The 16,866-nt window shown below is 56.1% G+C and overlaps 1 protein-coding gene across 1 annotated transcript in view; it reads left to right on the top strand.

Moving 5' to 3' along the window:
* Nucleotides 1-2,767: 2,767 nt before the first annotated feature.
* Nucleotides 2,768-16,866, top strand: part of GDPD5 (glycerophosphodiester phosphodiesterase domain containing 5) — a 95,592-nt gene continuing 81,493 nt past the window's right edge. The window contains exon 1 of the mRNA XM_075546286.1: nt 2,768-3,388. The gene's annotated coding sequence lies outside the window, so the exon portion shown is untranslated. The remainder of the gene's footprint in view (nt 3,389-16,866) is intronic.

Here is a 16,866-nt window from a genome sequence, read left to right as displayed (position 1 = left end):
TCTGCCTCATGGTGACCCGACAGGGCAGGTAGAAGTGCCTTCGTGGGTTTCAGAGACTGGGGAACTCTTCACGGGAGTTGCTCTTATGTAGCGGCTGGTAGCTTCAAACCACTGACCTAGCACTTAGGTGCCATATTAATTGACTATAACACATGGTACTCAAAGACACATAGACACTATTGAGTTGATGTATGTTTTGCTGTGTATATTTTCAACACCACCACAATAAAATTAATTGCTCACGGAAAAGTAAATAAAGTTGGTATATGAGAAGCTGCATTGTGGCGCCTCCTTTCCTTTTTTGTTTTCAGTTTTATTGGCACATAATCCACATATCATATAACTCAACAGTTCAGTCATATCCAGAAGAATTGTACAATCAGTATCCCAACCATTTTTTAATATATATTCTTTTCATGGCTCAACAGCTTTTAAAATGAGTTGTGTAGTCACTATCAGTTCTAGTGCTCCATCCCCCCTCCCACAGACTTTGCTCCCCCAACTCCCTCCCCCTCCCTATCTCCCACCCCCACCTCCCCTATAAACCTTGGCATTCATTGTTATCTCTATGCATCTACTCCCTCTGCACTTCACAAACTGGAGAACCCAACAGAAACAGAAACAAAATTAAGTGGTAAGGGTAAAACAATAACAATACAAAGATAAAAATACAAATGCTGAGTAAGGAAGAAAAGACCACCATCAGTATTTAAAAGGCCAGGGAGGAAATTTTTGTCATGGAGCAAGCAAGAAATACTTGCACTTAGATCAACTTTAGGTTGGGTTAAGCGGCAGGTCAATTGACCCCTACCAAGTTCTACTGCTGTAACCATGGTTACAATGATCTCTGATAGTAAAGCTGTTTGAGACCCTTGCTTGTGGCTAGAGGAGATCCGCCAACAGCTTAATCTGACTGGATGCTCTGCAGATGGGTTGTGGCCTCCCACTGTCCTCCACAGCCTTCCACAAATGGGGTGTTTGCAAATTTAGGCTGTGATACTTTCCCCTCATCATCTGTGAATTGTTACTGTCGTCTTGGCTTGCACAAGCTGGTGTGCTTCTTCCATGTGGACTTAGGTGACTCCTTGCTTAGATGGCTGTTTGAATACAAGCCTTTGAGACCCGTGGCACTATTTGGATTGATAGCCGAGCACCATCTGCTTTATTCACCACACTTTGCTGTCACACCCTGATCTTCAGTAACATTTCATGAAGGTGAGTATGGAGCAGGGCCCTGTTATCAGAACAAACTGTTTTTGGATTGGGGCTAGAGTTCAGTGGGGGCCCAGAAACCATCTGCTCATCCCTGGGATATGCATGACTCAGGTTGATCTTGGCGGCTGTATTATGACAAATTCAAAACCCCGGAAGACTACCCCAACAACAGCAACCAGCCAATTATCAGACAACAAAAGACAACAAGCAAATGAAAACAAGCAAACGTAGACATCAAAACAAAAGCCCATAGGAACAGAAAAGTAAAACATGGCCTGGGGAATAAGGCAAAGGCACTGGAAACATAGCTAGTCATTCCAAGGGCACAGTACTTCCAACACTGTGGGTAGGAGGTATCTATGCAGGTACACTTCCAAAGTGCGTAGAAACCCAGGAGTTGTTGCTTCACACACTTCCATCTCCCATTCGGTTGAGTTCTGTGTACCCTAAGCACGGAGACTGGTGCCAGGAGGAAACTTCCTGGATCAACTCTTCAGCTCCCTGCCACACAAAAGCTCAGATCCCTGCTCAACCCATCAAAGCCTGTCATGCCACTGCGAGGGGGGGGGGCTCCTCCTTAATGGCTTTCATGTAGCCCCCCAAGCCCATTCAGCACTCACCCACACCAAGCCCCTCTAGCGCAGGCTCTGAGCTGACACGGAGGGCTCTAGGGACCAAAGATAAACCAGACAGAGCCCTGGTCTCCATGGCAGTGCTGGGGAAGTGCCTCAAGGTGTCTTTCTCAAGGTGTCTTTACTCAGACATCTCTGCTGGGCTTCATATTTAAAAACAGGTAGTATTGGTCCTCCCCGTGGGTGGCTACTAGGTCAGGAAAGTACTTCCAGACCTTCCGCACAGTCACACTATGGGGCCCAGTACAGCGGTCTCTTTGTAGTTCTGGTTAGCAGCGCGACACTTAACCCTCTGCGCCATCCGGGCTCATTTTGAATCGAGGGACGCTTTCCTCAATTTTCACCTGATTACTTACTGAAATCGGGGTGTTTGCCAGCACCCAACACTCACCTCTGGGCGTTGGGTCTAGAAACTGGGGAGGGAAAGTACAGTGCGGTCGGCGTCCCTATCACCCTCAGGGGGCCCACCCTCCTAAGGGGCTCCATTACTGCTGAATCCCCCCTGTGGGGAGCCCCGCCTGGACCCCGCCTTCCCCTCTCGTCCCAAACGTCTCCCAGAAGTTCTCTTTCCCTCTCACTCCCTCAGGGTTCCAGGTTCCGGTCAATCCTCCCCTCTGGAAGAACGCCCCCCCCTCCATTGTCCTCTCTCCTGCCGCACCTCTCGGCCGTCTGCCCCGCCCTCTCCGAGGTAGAGGACCCGTTCCGCTGAGCTCCGCTCTTTTCCTGCTCTCTGATTGGCTCCGGCGCCTCGATGGCGCGGGGCCGGGGAGGGGGAACTGGAGTCAGCCCCGCCCCCTTTCCCTGCCCCGGAGGCGGGACCCACGTTGACTCCGCCCCGTCCGGGCGGGGCCGCGTGCGCCGGCGCTCGGGCGCTGGGCGGCGCTCGGCGCTGATCCGGCTCGGGCTGCAGCTCCGGTGGGGGTGGACGGCGGGGATGACAGCGGCGGCGGCGGCGCGGGGCTGAGCGAGCGGCGAGCGGCGAGCGGCGAGCCGGGGACGAGGAGGAAGTGGAGCGGCGGCCTGGAGCCCCGGAGCAGCCGCCGCGCCGAGGTCCACCCTGTTTTGCAGATCCAGGAGAGTCCGGACGGGAGAAGACTTCCGCGCGGAGCTCGGACCTCCGCGGTCCCTGCCGGTGCGCTGCCCGGCTGCCCGGCCTGCCCCAGCTCCGATCTCCGCGCCGGGGCGCCCCGAACCCCACCGTCCGGCCCGTCGGTGCTGGCTCGTCCCTCGCCCTCCGGCCCGGAGTTCACGCCGGGCGCTCCCAGAGCCTCCACCTGGTGCAGAGGCGGCAGGACGCGCCCGAGCCGCAGACCTTCGGCTGCCTGGGACGGGAGCGTCGGACTGGGGACCGCGTGAGCAGCGCCCGGCTAGCCCCGGCCCGACTCCAGCGCCCCGCGAGGGCTTGCAGCCGGTCAGGACAGTCGAACTGAACCAGGCCGGGGTGGTGTTGCTACCACCTTCCTTCCGCCCCCGCGAGGCGCTCAGCCCGCGAGCCAGCGCGGACCCCCTGCCCCGGCGGCGGCGAGATCAGAGAGCTGCAGGTGAGAGAGCCAGGATGCCCGGCCAGGGCGGCCCCCAGCCCCACGGGGCCGCGCAGGGGCGGCTGCGGGTGGGAGGGAGACGGGAAGAACCGGCACTCATTGTGTTGGTGGTCCGCGCCCCTCCCTTGCTCAAGCGGTTCCCTGGCTGAGGCGCATGCATGCATGACCGCTCTGAGGCATTCGGTATGGTTGATGGGCCCTTACAGAGGGAAACTGAGGCTCGGCCAACTGAGTGACCCTGCTCTTTTCACTGTCGAGTGAGACCCAGGAGACACAGTCGGGCAGGAGGTGTGTGTGTGTGTGTGTGTGTGTGTGTGTGTGTGTGTGTGTGTGTGTGTGTGTCCACAAGCCATTGGAACAGCCAAGAGCTGAGTCTGGGAGAGGGTCTTTCCATCTCTTTCCTTCCCACGCCCTGGCCTGTCACCTCTTCGGAAAGGTGGCCACGAGTTGAAGGCAAAGACAAGAAGTCTACCAAACCAGTAACCTCCCTCCCTGTGGACCCGGGAATGGAAGAGCGCCCCCCTCCCAGGGCCCTGGGTGGAGCCCAGCTCTGGGTGTATCCGACACCAGCTCTTTGATAAGACCCTGGAGGTCTGCGATGCTGTTTCGCTGTTGGAGAGCTCTCACTGAGTGAGGTCTTCCAGGCAGAGCCTCTCACAGCTGGGGTGGGGTGTGTGACCAGTGGGCACTCACACAGTTCTGCACCTTCCTCTTACTAACTGGGACACTGAGGTCCAGAAAGGGGGTGCCAGCTGCTCTAGGTCCCAAGGTGAGCCAGAAGTGGACTTGAGCAAACCTTCCCAAACACTCTTCAAGTCTCCCCTTCACCTTCCCAGTTAGTGTTTTTCTGGGTGGCTGGGGTTTTCCCTCACCCTGAGGTGAGGCTGTGGTGAGAGTCAGGGTGGTCTGCGCTGGGGGCAGAGATAGACCAGCAGGCCAGACTAAAGGTCCCAGCTCTGTCTCCCTGAGCAGGAGAGCCTGCAGAGGTATCTCTGGCCCAGGAGGGTACAGGCTGGCTCAAGGTCTCCTGGGGGAGGGGGTGGCAGCTGTCAGGACTCAGGCACAGCTCCAGGTGTCTGGGTTCCCAGGGTGCTGGGCAAGGGGCATTGTGAAGGAGTCCATGGTGGCAACTCCTCCTTGGGCTCTTGTTCTGGAGGGGCAGGGAGAGGAGGAAAGTGGCCTTGGGTAGAACTGGTTAATCTCTACTCTGCCCAGCTTCCTCCAGTCTCAGGGAAACTACCTTGGAAACCCCCAGGGGAGGGGGAGGGGGAAGCTGGATGCTCAGGCCGCAGGGAGTGGAGGACTTGGGGAAGCCTGGAGGAGAAGGTGACTATGGGGCTGTGGGAACTCCCCCTTCTCTCGTGGGGGTCCAAATCCTTAGACAAATCCTTGCAGGTGAACAAAGCTCCTCTTTGATGAAATCAGTTCATACCTGTGATCTCATTTCATGGTGTGCCGGAAAAGAGCCTGGAACTGGCAGCAGGCAGAGCAGGGATGAGGCCCTGGCCCTGAGCCTCACCTGTAAAATGGGGTCAGGGGTGCCGTGTGTAACCCCTTCTGAGGTAGTGGGGTGCTCACGTCCTGCAGGCTGTCCAGTGCTTAAGAAGGACTTGGTTGGTTTTGCCAGGATTGGGCTTGTTACTAATGGCCTGTGTGGGAAACCAAGGCTCAGAAACGACCTGGTCAGGGCCCTTGTGTTTGTGCCAGGAACTGACTGGGTATTGGCTGTATACCAGGTGACCTATGGGTGCCCAACTGTAAAAGCAATGTAACCCCTGGGTCCCAGTTGCAACCTGGGAGCTCAATAACTGGTGAGAGGTGGCCCAGGGTCAGTCAGGCTGACCAGGCGGCGGCAGGTGTCTGCTATGCCTCCAGCAGACTGAGCGAGACCCTGGGCAAATCCCTTCACGTCTCTGAGCTCCAACCCGTAGCATCTCTTCTGGAAAACCACACTTCCTGTCCAGGGTGCTTGGGAAGATTAAACGAGTTACAAAACTTTTAAAAAGACAGGGACTGACCAAGTATCCGCTTGTTTCCCTAACGAGGACAGTGGAGCTTGACTTCTGACCGGGACATTCTTTTAAACACACACCTGAGAAGGGCTCCAGCCTTGCCTCGGATTAGATGACAGGGTGCTGTGCTGCGGCCTGAGACACAGACGGGCCCAGCTCAGACTCCTGTGGGCCAGACCCCCATGCCAGAGCCCCTCCGCAGCCCCAGAGGATTTCTAGGGGACCAGGACAGGAGCCGTTGGGTCCGACTTCACCCCCAGACTATTGGCTTTCTCGGGCTGCTGGTGTCCATTCCCTCTGGCCCATTGTCTGGCTTCCCTCCGCACAAAGGTACAGTGAATAATTTATTGCTCCCCGAGCTGTGCTGCAGTAGGCAGCCCTCAGAAAGGGCTCTGGGCTCAACCGAGCTTCTGAATCCCACCAGAGGAGGCGGGAAGTTCCAAGCTGTGTCCCACGAGTCAAGTCGGAATATAGGGGGGCACGGGGGACACGGACACACCTATGATCCACTCTGACTTTCCAGATGGGATACCCCCACCCCCTGCTTTAGGAAACAATTGGGAACCGGCTCAGCTGTGGGCTTCAGAAATTCCAAATGGGTGTGGAAAGGGACTAAGAGTGGGGTGGGGTGGGGAGAGGCCCTGCAAACTGGCAGAAAGGGGGAAGGCTTTGTCAGAGAGGAGGGCTCTGGGCCGGAGCTCGAGGCAGCCTGCCTGGAGAACCAACTGGAGTCCTGCCATCGGGTCTCAGGGCTGTGTCCAGGCTGTGCCATGTGGGCGGGGCACCTGGAGCTCCAGTCCCTTCTCTGGCAGAGGAGCCCCTAGGCCTGGGTTGTTAGGTGTAACCCCTGGAGCAGTGGTTCTCCACCTTCCTAACACCACAACCCTTTCACACAGTTCCTCGTGTTGTGGTGACCCCCAACCATAAAGTTATTTTCATTGATCCTTCATTACTATCATTTTGCTACTGTTATGAATTGGATGACCCCCGTGAAAAGGTCATTTGACCCCTAAAGGGTTAAGAACTGCTGCCCTGGAGAGAAGTTAAGTCCTCAGGGGAGGGTGGGGTGCTCAGTTGTGAACAAGAACCATGGGGCGGACCAGTGTGGGGTATTGGATGGTGGGGAGAACTTGGAGCTGTGATACTGGGCTTCAGGAGTCGGAGGTGGGGGGTGGCGAAGTGGAGGGGTGAGCAGAGGGTAGATCTCCTTGAACTTCAGACCTCACCTCGGAGCCCCCATTAGAACCCTGGTTGGCAGGTGCCTGGCATCCGTGGCCTTGCTCACCTTAGTTCCTCAAACACAACACGTGGGCCGCGTCCCTGCACCTCATCCGAAATAGCAGCCTGCCTCTTCTCTGCTCCCCACCTGGTAAGGCCCAGATGAGGGTGACCATCCCCAACACCCACCAACTCAATGGCATCTAACGACAATCACAGCAGACAGCAATTTATAAAGCATGTCCGGGTCGTGGTGGACTGAGACTGTCGTGGTATTCACAATAGCTAATGTGCATTGAGAGGAACCCGGGGAGGGGGGTGTAGAGAGTACGAATTGGACTGCAAGGCCAGCAGTTCGAAACCACTAACTGCTCCAAGAGAGAAGACAGGGCTTCCCACTTCGTAGAGCGTTGCCGTCTGGGATCTACTCTGGTAGGCTGTTCTGAGACAGCATTGACTCTATGGCCGGGCGTTTGGCTTTGGGGTGATGTGCTTGCGTACATTTTCTATTGGTCAGACACTGGGAAAAGCCCTGGGCTGAGACATTTCTGTTGGTGACCCTGGGAGGGAGCTACTGTTAATTCCCCTAGAAATTGGGGCTCAGAGGGGTACAGTGTCTTGCTCAGATGGCATGGCGCCACAGTGGGAGCAGGTACATCCAGCTCGTGCCTGTCTGAATTAGAAATCTCCCTTCTGGGGCTGCCTCCTGCTTAGACTGCTGATAGGCAAAGTCCTGTCTCCTCGGCTCTGTCCAGCTGCCCAGAGAGGGCACTTCATGTGTAATAGCCTGATAAGGAGGCTTCTTCTCAAAGCCAAGGTTGTGGGGCCCAGGAAAGCAGGCTGGGATCCTGGGCCCTGAGCTCCAGCCTCAGCTCTGTCCTGCCTGGCTGTGTGCCTCTGGGGAGCTCAGCCCCCTAGTTGGTCCTGTTGCCTCGTGTCTGCAGTGGGTCAGTGGCCAAGGCCCCCATAGCTCTAGCTTTCTGCAGTGTCCTTTATGACCCTGGAAGGAGGAGAGGTGACCACAGCACCAGGGGCAGAGGATGTGGTAGGATGGGTGGTTGAGGTTTTTGGCCAGGCCTCTGTCTGGGCCACCAGGCTCTGCGGCTAGCTGCGGCCTCACCCCAAAGGAGGGTGGTGGCCTGGGCTGCAGGCAGCATGATCATTAGCTGGGCATAGACGCCCCTGTGATTGAGAGCTGGCTGGGCCGGGCCAGCTTGGCAGGGCTAGAGGCAGGCAGGCTGGCCTGGCCACAGTGGGGTCATTGGCTGGGCGGCTGGCAGGGGAGCCAGCTTCTCCTCCCGGTGCAGCCTCTCTAGGCCGTGGCCAGAGCCCATTGGGCATGGTGCTTTGTAGGCCAAGCCTGGCCCTTTTTCTTGTTGCTGTGGTTGTGAGAGGGAGCAGTGAGGAGCCCACCAGGCCGGAAGATACCACCATCTGGAAGCTTCCAGGACCTCTCTTAAACAGGCAGAATGGAACCCTCCTCCCCTGTTCATCCAGAGTGCCCTCCACCCACCGATGGCAGTCTGGGGCTTGGGGCTGGACCCCCCCCCCACACACACACACACATTTCCTCCTCCACAGGGTGCCCAGTGGTGCCCCATCCCAGAGGAGCAGCCAGGCCGGTAGAGGCATTCCCAGCAGGTCCCAGGGCAAGTAAGTTACTCAGCCTTTGTGCTTGTCTCCTCCTCTGTTAAGTGGGCAGGTAATAACAGGGCTCTGAGGGTAAATGAGCTGGCAGGAAGGGGCCGCCCGGCCCGGCCCACAGGCAGACACTCCGTCATCATGAGCCCCCTTGCCCGTCCCCTCCCTGTCCTTGTCAATGGAGTTGACTCAGAAGCTGATTAAAGGGTCCAGCACAGGGCATGCCGGACTGCAGGGAGGACTTCCCGTGGCTGCCTGTATGGCAGGTGGGATTGGCAGAGGTGCTGCAAGCAGCGGTGGGTGAGCAGTTGGCCTCAAGAGAGTTTGGGCAGGAAGCAGGATGGGGATGTCCGGGGACAGGGCTTCCGAGGCCTGAGCAGTAGGACTGAAGCAGTCCTGTGGGAGGGGTTGCCTGGAGTCCAGTCAGTGCCCTTCCTTAAAGCAAAGCAGTGTCCATGATCTCTCTGTCTGTCTTTCTCTCTGACACACACACATGCCCACATCTGAAGCTGTGGGTCTCTGTGAGGGAAACTGACATTTGCGCACATGAACACACAGACTTAAGCTTTTGTGAGAAGTAAGTTCTCTGGCTGGAGGGCTGCCCCGCCAGTGGGGGGTGGGGTAGGGAAGGCATGGGAGAATGCTGAAGAGCATGCTGGGCTCGAGTTGAAACCTCGCTGGGTGACCGGCTAAGTGATGGACCTTCCCGGGCTTCCATTTCCCCTCCCTGTAACATGGAGAGAATTACAGCACCTGCCTCATGGGGTGGTTGTGTGGATGACATGCGTTAACCCATGTCAAGGGGTCAGGAAAAACACGCAGCATGGACTTAAGTGCTCAGTGACGGGGCACTGTTATTATTGGTAGATATTGGCAACACCCGGTGAGAGTCTGTGGAAGAGCAGGCCACCGGAAAGGACCGTGGAAGGAATCCCAGCAAAGGGCAGCTGCTCTGTGGAATTAAGGAATAAGCAGCCTGCTAAGGAAGCTTGGATGGAGAAGTGAGGATTACCCAGCAAGAAACAAGGAAGGCCAGATACTGGATTTGCCCGGTGCTGGGGCAGGGCTGAGGCTTCTGGGAAGGCTTCCTGGAGATGGTGTTCCTGCAGTTGAGCTGGTCAGTGTTCCTGGACCCTGCCCGCACTACTGCAAGGTCAGCGCGATAAATGACCTCAGAGAGAGAAGGTCCCTGTCTCAAGGGCACATAGCTGGTGAGGGGGTAGAGTTTAGGCAGACCCCAGGCTCCTCTGACATCACAGGCCTCCCTCTTCCCACCAGCCCATGCTGCCCCACCCCCCACCCTGTGACACTCCCTCTGGTAGGGCAACAAGAAAGGCCAGAAGGCAGGTGGGGAGGAAGTGGGAGCCCCAGCTCTTCCCAGGCCTGGGACCAGATCTCCTGCAGAAAAGAGTAAACAGGCCTGGCTTTGAATTCTTTTATCTCTGTGCTCCCAAGCTGTGTCGCTTGCCACTGAGTGGAGTCTTAATAAAATAAAATAGAGAAATGCCAAGGAGATTCTGACCCACCCTCTCACCCAGGAGGCTGTTTTGGTTTGTTTTCCATTTAAATCCCATTGATGAGGGAGCCAAGACCCTGAGCTCCACTCCTTCCAGCCCCTCACCCTGGAGAGAGCCTCCCCTTGGGGCTGGCTGTGGGGCCTGAAGGACCTGGCCTCCCCTCTTTGATTCTGCCAGGTTTTCTCCCCTCCTGTCAGCAGGGGGCAAGGTATTAAATCTAATCTCCTTAAGAGGTGTGGGTAGAGGCTGCCCAGAGGGGAGAGGAGCTTTAGTGGGCACAGACCCCCAACTCTTGGTAGACTCACTTGGGAAATTTTCAAAGTCTTGTCTGGGCCCTGATCCAGAATTGCTGGCGTGGGACCGAGCATTGGTGTTTTTTACAATTCCCCAGGCGGTTTCAAAGCTGAACCTGAGAGTCATGGATCTGCCTTCTGCAACCCCCACCCCCATCCACCCCACCAGATCCCATGCTGAGGGGCCACTTCCTCCATGGCTATTCCTGTCCTCAGTGGCTTGCCCTCCCTGTGGCCTCCTGCCTGGGGTCTTGGCATCCCATAATCCTGTGCTCCAACACGCCTCTGTTTTCTGCTTGGATGTCTTCTCTGATCCTCGGTTACCTCATCAGAAAAACAGGATTGTAGATAATCTCCCTCTGAAGGGGCATGGTGAGCCAGAGAGACCCTGTGTGGGAAACACCGGTAGAGTGCCTGACATGTGCTCAGTGGCAGGTCATTGAGAGAATGAATGGCAGAGCCGCTAGACAGAGACCCCAAATCCCCAAGAAATGCTCTTCCTGTCAGCCTGACCCCTGGGACCAGGTCTCCGAGGTCTGAGATGTGGGGCTGGTGGGGGGGGGGGGAGCATCCACACCTCGATTTGGATCCTCTCCACTGCCCCCCTCTCTCTGAGGGACACCAAAAAAGCAGCGCACACTCTGTTTAGCTTGGTTTTCTTTTAATGGCCAAAGTGTCAGGCTCTCCTTAACAATGACCCTTTGTCTGAAGCTGCTTGTTTTTCCAACCTGGACACCCAACTGTGCTGCCTGCTTGGGGCCCCTGTCCCACCTGGGAGAACTGAAGAATGTCACAAGCTTGTTTTTTTCCTCTCTGGGGAGGGTGCGGTGGGGACATTTGAGGCCTCTGTGCAGGCCCTCGCCATAACTGACCCTGTGGAAGTCAGCCCAATAAAAAGTGTGTGAAGGCGGTTACCAGGACAGGCTGGAAGCTTGCATGTGAAGGCCAACTCTGCTGCCTACCGGCTGTCCGACCCTAGGTGTGAATGACTTCATCCCTGGGAGCAGCTGTTTTCTCTTCTGTAAGGTACGGAAGTGGGGTTTCTGTCCGTGGGCTGTTCTGCGAAGCACGTGAGGTATTTGGAGAGTCAACCTCAATGCCTAGCGTATCGTCAACCACCAAGGTCAGGAATTATACTCACGGCAGAGCTGAATCCAGCCCCCTCCCTCGCACCATGCTCCCTACTACTCCCCCCTCCCCCCACGCCTGGCCCATGCCACCTCCTCGCCAAGGTCCCTCAGGCTGCTCCACTGTCACTGATGAGTCAACTCTCTCCTGCTCCAGCCCGGCCCAGGCCAGTCCCAGAGGGTGTCTCTGCCCATGGGGGGTGGGGCTCTGCAAGCCAGGCCGTCCTGCCAGCTGGCTGCCCCAGAGTGGGCCCTGAACCATCCTGGGGGTTGCTTGGGCCTCTGACTGTTGCGACCCACAGTGTCCAATGACGTGATTTGATTTTTCATATCATTGTATTGGGGCTCAAACAGCTCTTATCACAATGCATCCATCCATCCACTGTGTCAAGCACGCTGGTACATAGTTGCCGTCATCATTCTCAAAGCATTTGAGAATCAGCTCTTCAGTTTTTCCCTTCCCACCCCACCCTTCTTCCCTCCCTCCCTGCCTCCCTCATGAGCACTTGGGAATTTATAAATTATTATTATTTTTTCATATCCAGTGACTGATTTTTAAAAAGCCCTTAAACTGTGACTAGCTGAAGGTTCAGAGTGCGTGCGAGCAATTCACGCATATTTTGTTCTGCGTCGTCGTTGTGGTCTGATGACCGTGCTCTCCTCTGTGGTGCGGTCCTGTCTCCGTCTCCCTCTCTCCTCCTCTCCTGCCCCCTGAGCCTGTTGGTCATCTACGGTTGATGATCCTAGCCCAGCAGAGAGTTCAGTCCTAGACCTCAGTCTCTTGTGATTCCCCGCTCTATCCTGGACTTTCAATATCCTTGCAGGACAGTTGGTAACGGTCGCTAGGTGCCTTCTGGCCGCAGGCTTGCGGAGACTGGCGTTTGCGTGGTCCTGTCATCAGTCCACTGGATGAACTGTGTTCATGTGTCCTTCCCTGTCTATCACTTTCTTTCCTCCAGCCAGGGAGAGACTAGGGGTTGTCCTTAGACGGCTGCCCACAAGCGTTGAAGAACCCCATCGCTCATGGCCAAAAAGTAGCAGGTAGAATGTGGTCTTGGTGAACTCCCTCATGTTGGCTATGGTGTTCCGGAGACCACAGTCCTGATCCCCCCAGGCTCAGTGACTCACTCCCTAAAAGTGTCTGGTTCTTTCTAAGAGGTTTTCTTAACCCCCTGTAGCCTCCACCTCATTCACGGATGTACTTACAGCAAAGGTGAATACACGTGTGTACAAGCATCCTCTGCCAACCCCCACTGTCCCTCCCCCTGGTACACCTGTTTGGCCGACCTCCATCTTTGTGGATAGTGCATTGGCTGAGTCTAAGGAGTGGATTGCCAGCCCTTTCTTGCTCGTCCTCCTGAGTCTGGAATCCCAGTCCAGCACCCCAGCGGCATGCAGGCCTCTCCTGACAGAGGGGCAGTGGTTGTGCATGAGGTGCATGGCCAGGGATCCAACCTGAAGATGAGGGAGGATTCTACCACTGAGTCTCCCTGCCTCTCCCTGCTTGGGTGAGAAACAGCAGGGGAAAAAACAAAAACACCCTCGCTCGACTGAGTTGGGAGCCCTGCTGCTGTAGTGGTAACATGTTGGGCTGCACTCCACATGGTTAGCAGTTCAAAACCACTAGCAGCTCCTCGGGAGAAAGACTGGGCCTGGGCTTTCTACTCCCATGAGCAGTTACAGACTCAGAAACCCACAGAGGAGTCACTATGCACCAGCATTGACTTGATGGCAGTGAGTTTGTTTGGCTTTGGTATACCAGGAGTTGATTTTGACTCCTAGTGCGCCCATAGCAGAGTGCTTGCTCCCTAGGGATCCTTTACAGGAGCAGGCAGGCTCCTCTTTCTCCTGCAGGGTGGCTGGTCGCTTCAAACTGCCGATCTTGTGGGTAGCAGCCCAGTGTGTAACCACCGCGCCATCACGGCTCCTGGAAAACCAGATGCAGCCAGTGCCGTGCCCAGGGACACCTCAGAGCAATTAATTCCTGCCCAAGCCTGAGGGGCAAAGGGAGGAAGTCAACCCAGAAGGCACTGCAGGAACAGATCCTTGGCTTGAGTTCTTCCTCCCGCCAGTCACTGAGAGAACCGCCCAGCAGCGCGGACCCCACACAGCCACAGAAGCCAGCTTCTGGGCTTTCAGCGGGTGGCCAGTGGAGAAGAGGGTCAGGGGACAGCAGTCTGCCCCGCCATCAGCCTGCAGTTTCAGGGTCATCAGCTGTTACCCCAGCGCTTACATTTGCCCCCCAAACGCTACGTGCAGGCCTGAACTCACGATGCCTGCGAACAGGACCGCCACCGGACAGAGCCCTTGAAGTGCTTTCAGCGAACGCAGTGCTTCAGAGAGTGGGCGGCACAAACAGATGCCTACCCTTGGTCTTGGGTTATGGCTATAGTATACAAGACTTTATTGCCACGGGGAGGAGGGCTGAGACGGAGTGATTTTTTTCTGGAATGGGGGTGGGGGGATAGGCCACATTGAGAACCTGTGACTTAATATGAGAGCATCTGGGGAAGTACGAAGAATCCTATTCCAATCTGATTTAGAAACACCGCTGTCACTCATGGCAGCCCCGCCCTGACGAAGAGACAGGCACCCACAGCAGAGGCGCGCGGAGATGAAGACCAAACCAGCCTCACTGCAGCTATGAGCCACGGCACGGCCGAGGCTGCCTGCCCCAGGGGAGGCGAGGAGGGCTCTTTCGCTAGGCCTGTGTGGTTGCCCTGAGTTGCCACCACTCAGTGTCGGTGAGTTGGCTTTTTTTTTCCCCCAGAGGCAGTGTGACCCTGCCAGAGGTCAGGCCAACAGCCTGAATTGGGAATTTAGCCTCCAGAACCCTGAAACAACAACCCCCTGTCATTTTAAGCACCCTGTGTTAGTCTAAGTACATTAGAGAAACAAAGCCACAGAAACTTATATGTATGTAAGAGAGTTTTATACAAAGGGCAAGTGTAAGAAAGCATCCCAACCCAGTGCTGTCCAAGGCCATAAGTCCAACATGAGCCCATATGTCCGACACTGATCTACTAAGTCCTCCTCCATCTCACAAAACACATGCAATGACACCAACTGCAGCAGGAAAGCTGAATCAGTGATGTGTAAGCATCTCAGCGCTGGCAGGGGTCTCCACACGGCTGCTCCAGCACCCAGGGCTGCATCGGGGTAGGTCCATGTGGCTTCTCAGGGATGTCTCGCAGGAAGTGAGCCTTGCCAGCTGAAGCATGGGACTGGCTAAAGCAGCTGCAGCCTGGTCCGACCATCAGAGAGCAAGAGACCCGAGAACTAGAAAGGTGAGGCTCACTGAGCCATTTATCTCTCCACCCTTCAATTAACCCTACATGTGTTTATTGGCCAGGTTGGCACAATGAACCTTAACTCCCTCACCCCCCTCCACACACACACACACACTTTGCGCCATTTTGTTACAGTACTCTAAGAAGCCAGCGTACCCTTAAGGAAGAGGAAGCTGATCAATGCCGTCCAAGTGGGCCAGTCCTCCATCTCTGCTTTGCTCAGCACCCCGTGCTCACCATGGGGTCCCGCTGTGCCCCACGTGTGGCCCTGAGCTCCCTCCAGCCCCAGCCCCTGTTTCTGGGCAGCCTTCTGTGCGGCTCTGAAGTCAGATTTTCTCCTGAAGTCCTGAGCCATCGCTTCATAGAGCTGGCTACCCTAGCATGGGTCCCTTAATCTCTCAGCGCCTCAGTGTCCTCATCTTTGAAGCGGGTGTAAAGCGGAGTGCTGGGAAGATGAGATGTGTGGAGGCCAAGCCTGGTGAGCAGGAAGTACCCAGGTGATGGCAGGCATTTCTGTCATCCCAAATGCTGGGCCCCCAGCCCTGTGAGGCACTCCCAGGGGAGCAGAGATGGAGAAAACCTCTTTGACTCGTCCCCTAGATCATGGAACATCCTTCAGCGACAAAGACTGCTTGGTGCGTGCTTGAATTCTCCTGGTTTTCCCAGTGGTGTTGATCCTATTTCTTGTGGCAATATTAATCCCAGATTGCGTGCAGATGGGCTATCATTTCCTGAGATACATGGGGACACAAGCCGGACAGAGCCACAAGTACAAAAGCCCAGGGAGTGCACCAAAGAAGAGCTTGCAAACGTACTATCTCGACATGTACTTTCCACTGACCACTCCTTATCAATCTTACACAGCGATCCAGAAAGCTGTCCGGGTTTATTAGACTCCAGAACTAAACTCGCAGTCATCGAGTCGATGCCGACTCATAGTGACCTTATAGGACAAGGTAGAATTGCCCCTGTGAGTTTCCAAAACTAGGTAACTGTTTACGGGAGTAGAAAGCCCCATCTTTCTCTATCAGAGCTGCTGGTGGTTCTGAACTGCCGGCCCCGGGGAACACAGCCCAACACACAACCACTCCTGGGTCACAGCTCCTCTGATAGACTCCAAGCAGGATTCAAATACGAATCAGCATTCCAAACTCTTGCTTGAACCCCTGGACACCGTCGAGACATATCAAGATACATGTATAACAAAACATCATTCTTGGACAGGGACTTGTTCACGCGCACCGATCTTGTTCACGGTCTTGTTCACGCGCGGTCTTGTTCACGCGGTCTTGTTCACGCGCACCGATCTTGTTCGGAATTCAAGGTGTGATGGGCCAGCAGGGCCAGGGATGGGGCTGTTAGCTCTCTCTCTAGACTGCGCTAGTGACAGGGCTATGACCGTTTTCTGCAGCCTTGCCACCAGAGCGACACACGCCTGTCAGCTAACCCCCCACCCCCGGGTATGGAGTCTCTGTGAAGGAGGGGTCTGACTTGTTACAGTGTGCCATTCAGTGCCTCCTGGTGACCCTGCAGCAGCCCGTTGGGTTCCCAAGGCTGTACCGTGCATGGAACAGCCTGCCGCATCTCTGACGTGCCGCTAGTGAGTTTGAACCACCTCTGACCAGAGGTCCCCAAATGCTGCCCCAGAGGGCCATGCGTCAGGTTTTCCCTGCCCTGGGGGATGCCCTCAGGGCGGGGGGTCAAGGGAGCAGGGGGGCAGGACACAAGCCATCCTCATCAGCATCAGGCAAGACAGGAGATCAGAAGAGAGGTCAGGGGATGCCTCTCGTTTGAGATGAGTCCGTGGCGGGGCCCTAGCTAGTCCAAATTGGGCCGGAAAGGGCCTTTGGGAGAAAGGAGGTGTCTGTGTCTGGCACGCAGGCATGACCAGAGGGCCTACCGCCAGGAGCGGAGGCCCAAAGAAAGCCAGAGCCCGCGGGAGGCTCACAAAGGGCAGGGTAGCCGGTACCGTGGGAAAGAGTGCTCAGCGTCTGGTCTCAGGCACCTGGGTTTGAAGTCCAGCTCCGCAGCAGTGGCTTTTTGATGGTGGGAGACTTTGTCTCACACACTTTGGATATGGTATCAGGAGGGAGCAGACAGTGTGCTTGGTCAAGTGGAGGGTCAGTGGCAAAGACAAGTCACAGAGATGGCCCAGCAGGCGTAGTGGCCCCAGTGAGGATCAAGCATACCCCCGGCTCTGTGGATGACCCAGGACCAGGCAGTGCTGGCTGCTGTTGCCCAAGCGGTTGCAACTGACTGACAGCACCATCAGGACCACTGGCCTCTCAGGAGTGGACGTGGGTCACGGACAGGCTGGCTGGTGTCAGGGGAACACAGCACACAGTGATGGGGCTAGCCCTCCACTCCTGGCCCCGGGCAG

Source organism: Tenrec ecaudatus, chromosome 4 (genome assembly GCF_050624435.1).
Source record: "Tenrec ecaudatus isolate mTenEca1 chromosome 4, mTenEca1.hap1, whole genome shotgun sequence".
NCBI classification, from domain to species: domain Eukaryota; kingdom Metazoa; phylum Chordata; class Mammalia; order Afrosoricida; family Tenrecidae; genus Tenrec; species Tenrec ecaudatus.
This window is presented reverse-complemented; position numbering and strand designations above follow the sequence as displayed.